This window comes from Oncorhynchus masou, chromosome 17 (assembly GCF_036934945.1).
Source record: "Oncorhynchus masou masou isolate Uvic2021 chromosome 17, UVic_Omas_1.1, whole genome shotgun sequence".
NCBI lineage: Eukaryota > Metazoa > Chordata > Actinopteri > Salmoniformes > Salmonidae > Oncorhynchus > Oncorhynchus masou.
Window position 1 is genome coordinate 23,996,269 of NC_088228.1, and position 6,006 is coordinate 24,002,274.

Genomic DNA, 6,006 nt, shown 5'->3' on the forward strand with positions numbered 1-6,006 from the left:
TAGAGCAATGTTCATGGCTAGAGTCGTGTATTTGCTGCCTTCACTTTGCCAATGCCATGCAGAGTGCTAGAGCGCTCACTGTATCACAGCCGGAGAAGCAGTGGAGATCGATCAGAGCATTATAGACTTCTTCTTCCAGGTGGTCGTTTGTCCTTTGGACATGTGCGTGTGTTATCCCCTTTCCCTGTGTGAAGTACAGGTTTTCTCCAACCTTGCAAACATTGACTGCCAGTACAAACACATCAGTGTCAGGACTCTTGATTACTACATGCGTGCTGTACTGTGATGCATGCTCGCAATCCAGTAATAGCCAAGTGACGGCCTCCTGTTGTATTGTGAACAGTGCTGGCAGTGGTAAAACCACAAGATCTGTGCCGCTGCTGTTCATTCTGAGCGCATGGCACTCAGATCCATGTCCATCTATTAGGGTAATGTCCTCAATCAGATCTTTCCTGGTCTTGGATCATGTCACAAAGACAAACTGTTGCAGACATTCTTTGTTATCGCCACACAACAAGAATTTGGACAATTGCTTGGGGGTTTTCTGGTCGTCCAAATATATTTTAGTCACCTGCTCAATGACTTCCTTCAGCGTTCCTGATGCCCATTGTTTTGTATGTGTCTGGGACAAAATGCACCACTTTAGATTAGATGGATTTGTCTGTAGTTATCAGGAACTTTATTGCCCTGTTGGCAAACATCCCAAATGTATCTTGCTGTTTCATAACTTGAACAAGTGTAGTTGCATCCCACACCCAGGTTGAGCCATCAGGGATGCTTTCAACTGTGGCTGGTGGGTTTACTGATCCCTCTAGAAAGTACATGAACTTTGCTTTATCGGTTTTCACGAGGGAGCCATGCATGTTGGCAATTGCTGCAGGCAAGGGCCCCAGACTATTAGATGAGCATTTCACTGTTGATCTTTCTCACTGTGCCTACCACAATGAGCCTTGCAAAAAGATCTCGAGGAACAGTGCCCGGGAAGAACAGTGCCTGAGACCATTCAATAAACCGATCAGCTAAGCTGATCCTGTCATGTGTCGAACAGCCATGGCTAATGAGGAATGCTTGGGCATGAGCCATCTCCCTTTCATTGTGAGGTTCATAAAATCCTGGTAAGTTGTATACAATCTTTTGACTCTCCTCCTCTAACATTCACACGTACATTGTCAGTAGAGGGGTCTATTTTCATGCCTGTTGTCCAGGAAATGAAATTGAAAAGCTCATTTGGGACCAGATTTGAGGCAGAGAGAGAGAGCGAGATGAGGACTGTCAGTTCTTGTAGTAATGCTGCCACAGTTGTATAATGCTAATTTAGTCATTGAGCGCTTAATCGGCAATGGTTTTTAACTTAGAAACTAGTCAAAGTAAGGAATATAACAGCTATTGAATATCTTCATTCGTTCTTTGTTCATAATAAAATAAGATTAGCAATTTACACTGCAGGATGAAGACATTATGCAACTGTAAAAAAAAAAATCTGGCTCTTGTACAATATAACAGTAACACATGCAAATGTAAAAAAAAATATTGCTTGCTTTTTCCATGATGTAGTGAACTAGAGTTCTGATTGGATCATCGAATAGTGGTGGCATTTAGCAGTACCGGGATTTTGCCTGACCAGACAGGTAAGATATGTTTTTAGATAAATGTGCACAAACTAGAGGTGCCGACATATTTTACAAGTCTTGTAGAAATTTTTTAGTCATATACAAAAAATCAGATCCTCTCTCCGCAGATCGATCGAATTGACTTATTTTGGCCTCGGCCCACCACTGAACTCTTCCATTGTGAAAAAATATATTTTGGAAGCTATAGAAGATATTTATTAATGTCTACATTCATTTTTGACAGGTCTATTTTATTTCAGACACCTAACTACATGCTTTTACATTATGTTAAGTGAACTGAACATAAAAAAACATATACAAAAATATTCCTTCAAGTTTTTTTTAAGTCTACAAGAAATAAATACTTAAATACACTGAGGACTGCTCTTTCTGTGGAGTACCAATGTGGCCTCCAGTGGCTTCAAAGTCTCGCATTGGCCAGTACATAGCATCAGCAATCCAGGGTTTATACACATCGTTGGGTGAAATCCACATAGATGACATCAAAATCAATGACTCAAGGTAATGAATTTCAAGTAAGTATTCTTTTCTTTTGTATCATGAAAGATAACATTGCATTGGATTTTTAAAGAAGGTAAGATTTCAGATCTATTCTAGTCCCAGGAGGGATGGAGGAAGGATGGGCTGGGTTTGGGGAGGGGGACGATCACATCTATTATTACTATCCAGCAGTTTATTTGTCTATCTGTGCCCTGACTGACAAAGTTTGTCCTGACAGCTTGTTTGGCAGGAGCTGACGTTCCTCTGTCGTCCTTCTTGCTGCTTTCTGCACTGACCTTGGGAGCTGTGGCCCTTTGGAGAGAGATTCATTGTGCTGCAGAGATTCACTGCCAATTACAAGTGACAGGTAATACAATGGCCTCTGTCTACACTAAGACTAGATCTGATAAAGATCTTCACCGGATAAAAGAGTATCGACCTCTTTAGATGGATGTAATGAGGATAATTGTTGCTCCTCTGACTTTGTTTTTACATTCTCATGAGACCCTAGATTACCCGCTGGTGTTGGAGTGATACCTCTCCACCGTGGTCGATGTTCTGTTACTCGCATACGATGTGGTGCAAGGACACTGTAGAAAACCCTCTCTCTTTATCTACACCATGGATAAAGATGTGTTGCTTCCTATAACACCAAGATAAGATGTCACTTTTTAATTCACAGGATATTGCTGCAAAGTGTTGTAATGCTTTTTGAATCCTTGCATGCAACCAGATAATAAGGTATGACTTATATTATCACTTTATATTTAACTGTCCTGACCATAGACTGTATCTTGACATTCTGTAGAATTGAATTATACACAGTGTCTATGATGTTACCCCTAGTTTGAGTGATTCATTTTTTTTAATGAAACTGACAACTCGTGGTCACCAGTCAATCTTTAAAAATACTTTGTTACTCAAAGATGGACCTCTTTTAGTGACAGACTCTAGAGTCCTGATAGACATGCACAGATCTCTTCTGCAGTGAGTATGGTCGTGCAGCAGGCTCTATGCTAAGCTAGGTTGCCATCATTTGTAGCAGGGAGCCACGTTGTTTGTGTCTGGAGTGGGGAACAAAAGGGCAGGGAGAGGGGGATTTTGGGGTGGGTGAGAGGGGTCGGTGGCTTATCGGGGGGGGGGGGGGTAGTAGGGAGATTGGTCGCTTTACAAATGTGACAGGCACATTGCTGTAGTTGATGCACTCTGTCATCTTTACTTTTAGGAATGCCATTAATTTTTACACTTCTGTTAATAAGTATTTCAAAAAAGTGGGCTGACTGTTTTATCATTCACATATATTTTTAAATGAAACCCAGATGTGCCATTTTTGTCTGAAAAACAGGGGCACCTCTCTGGATGTAGGCAGCAGAGATTTAGTGTTAACTCATGATACAACCCATTTTAAGAGGAGCCAAATTCACTTTGTGACAGGTTTTTTTTTTTATCGGTTGAAAGCATTTCAAGCCTACTGATTTGAAGATCTTATTACGTAGGGTGGTGGAATTAATCTTGACATTTAGTATCAGAGAAATACTTGTTGATTCGCAGCATTAAAGGAGATTGCCTGTCAGTTGAAATAATATGGTATGTTTTTGCTATGTATTCAAGCTTCCATCTACGATTCTGGACCTATTCCCATTTGAGCCAGGTTATTTTCATAAATTGTGTTATTGATTTGAACTGTATTACCAGTACTTCTAGGGAATATTTTCTCCTCAGCTGCTGATTTCTGAAATGTTGTAAGCACTTTTCTTTTTCCATGTTTTTCTTACAGTATTTTAAGAATGACTATTGGTGTGTGAAGCTGCAGGAACCCATATGGCAGGGTTCCCCAGTAGGCTGCCCCCCCCCCCCCCCCCCCCCCCCCCCCCCAAATTGTTTTACTTTTTGTTTTGTTTTCGATGTTGGACATAAAAGACTGTAAAATCACTAGGAAATCATCCTAAAGGGATTTTAAATGAGGAAATCTGTTTTCAAGTATTCCCACATAAATAGAGGGGGCATAGTATGTGCTTATGCCATATTATGTGATTGTATCCCAATATAATCAAGGTTTGAAATTACTCTGTTTTTGTCAAATACTTGGGCTTCTTGTGATCATTTTGCAGTGTACAACTTATTTACAACTATGTTCCAGCCTCCGACCATCCGCTCAGCCTGCGGATGAATGTAATTGCCCTATGGGATGCCCTTCAATTTTTATTTCAACCATGTTTATATAGTGGTAATGTTTGCCATCCTCTCATATGTCTTTTTTTTCAGGTAGCTTCTACCCTTCTATTGACATGTCCTTGTGGGTGTAGTATGAGTTTGCTTTAGAAAAAGACAATTAAACCAAGTAATTTCCTTCTCTTATCCATGTTGATACATGGATTATATTAGATGACTTGGCAATCGTCCATTGTGTGAGCGCATGACATGAAAGGAAACGTGTGCTTTGCCTGTGATTTACCATATTGTTCCTTGTTTTTAGGATTTTAATTAAATATGTGTTAGAGCTAGCAATATGCCCGTGAAAACTTTCATGGGGTTTAATTAAAACCGTTGTCTACCATAACCGGCTTAAACATGTATACGATTATGATACATTTAATTCCCATTCCATAGTCCCTTTAGTCATACTCTGAGTTTTCAGGTGGTGTGTAAAAGAGGTAGTCTTGCAAAAGCAGAGTCAAGTAGAGGAGGAGCAGCATGGATGAACAGTCAACATCTTTATTCACTGGTGAGTAATACTGTACACTCATTTACTGTGGCATTTCTCAGAGTCTGACGGCTACTTGTATGTGAAGTATTCAGGTACATGTACAATATATGGAGCATGTCAGGGTTGTTGGCTTTCTTCAGTGCTCCAGGTGATGTTCACTAAAGGGATGTCACAGGATATTCAACTGTAGGCCTGCAGTCATTGATCTTTACACCACTGCTGTACAAGGTATAGCTTCCACAGACAGTGACATGTTCATTATAATGTTGGCCAAAAACAACTCAAATACAGCATACAGTTTCACAAAGAATGAATATGCTGCTCCATTACAAAATGAAGCTTTGTGATGTATTTCACTAGTTGCCCATTCTAAACAGCTGTGTTATGTGTGTAATATCTGTCCCTCCCTCTACAGTTTGTGTCGACACTGATAGTCCACTGATGAGTCCTTATGATCAGTATTGTCCTTCTCCTGGGTTCAGTTCAGGGCTAATATCCAATCACAGCTTTAATATATACACATACAGCCGAGGGACTCGTCAGACCAAAATATACCCCCGCTCCTTCACCCCTCAACTGGCTAAATTTAAGCATGGGGCTGTGTTCTCCTCCTATCTGCCCTGTTTTTATTTTACATATCTGATGTCCTATGTGTTCCTCGATTTAATGTGTATGATCTGAGTGTGATCGTGAAGACGAGGAATAACATTTGTGCTGTTATTTCACCAGCCAACACAGCACACAGGCACAGCACACAGGCATCAACTATTTATGTGAAACACGTTTTGGGAAGAGGTTGTGTGGGATAGGGTTTAAAGGTGAACAAAGAATATGACACGGCTAAAAATGAACGCAAAGGGACAATATTGAAAAGATATGGGATTGTAATGTTGAGATATTTAATAAATATAATTAAGTGCTTTCTCCCCAACACCTAGTTGGCACAGCTCTGTTATGAAACAGTGTTACATTTACAAACCTATAATGTATAAAGACCATTTATACAATCAACATTTTCATCACATGTTACAGTACCCTCTGCCTCAGAGGACTGCACGTCCTTGGCTTACCTCTACCTCTCAGGGGAAATGGAAGATGTGTATCTAGGCCTATAGGTACTACAGCCCATATACTTTCCAGAGAGCGAGAGAGTGTTCTGTTCATTGTATCTGTAAAGATCTCCTTCCT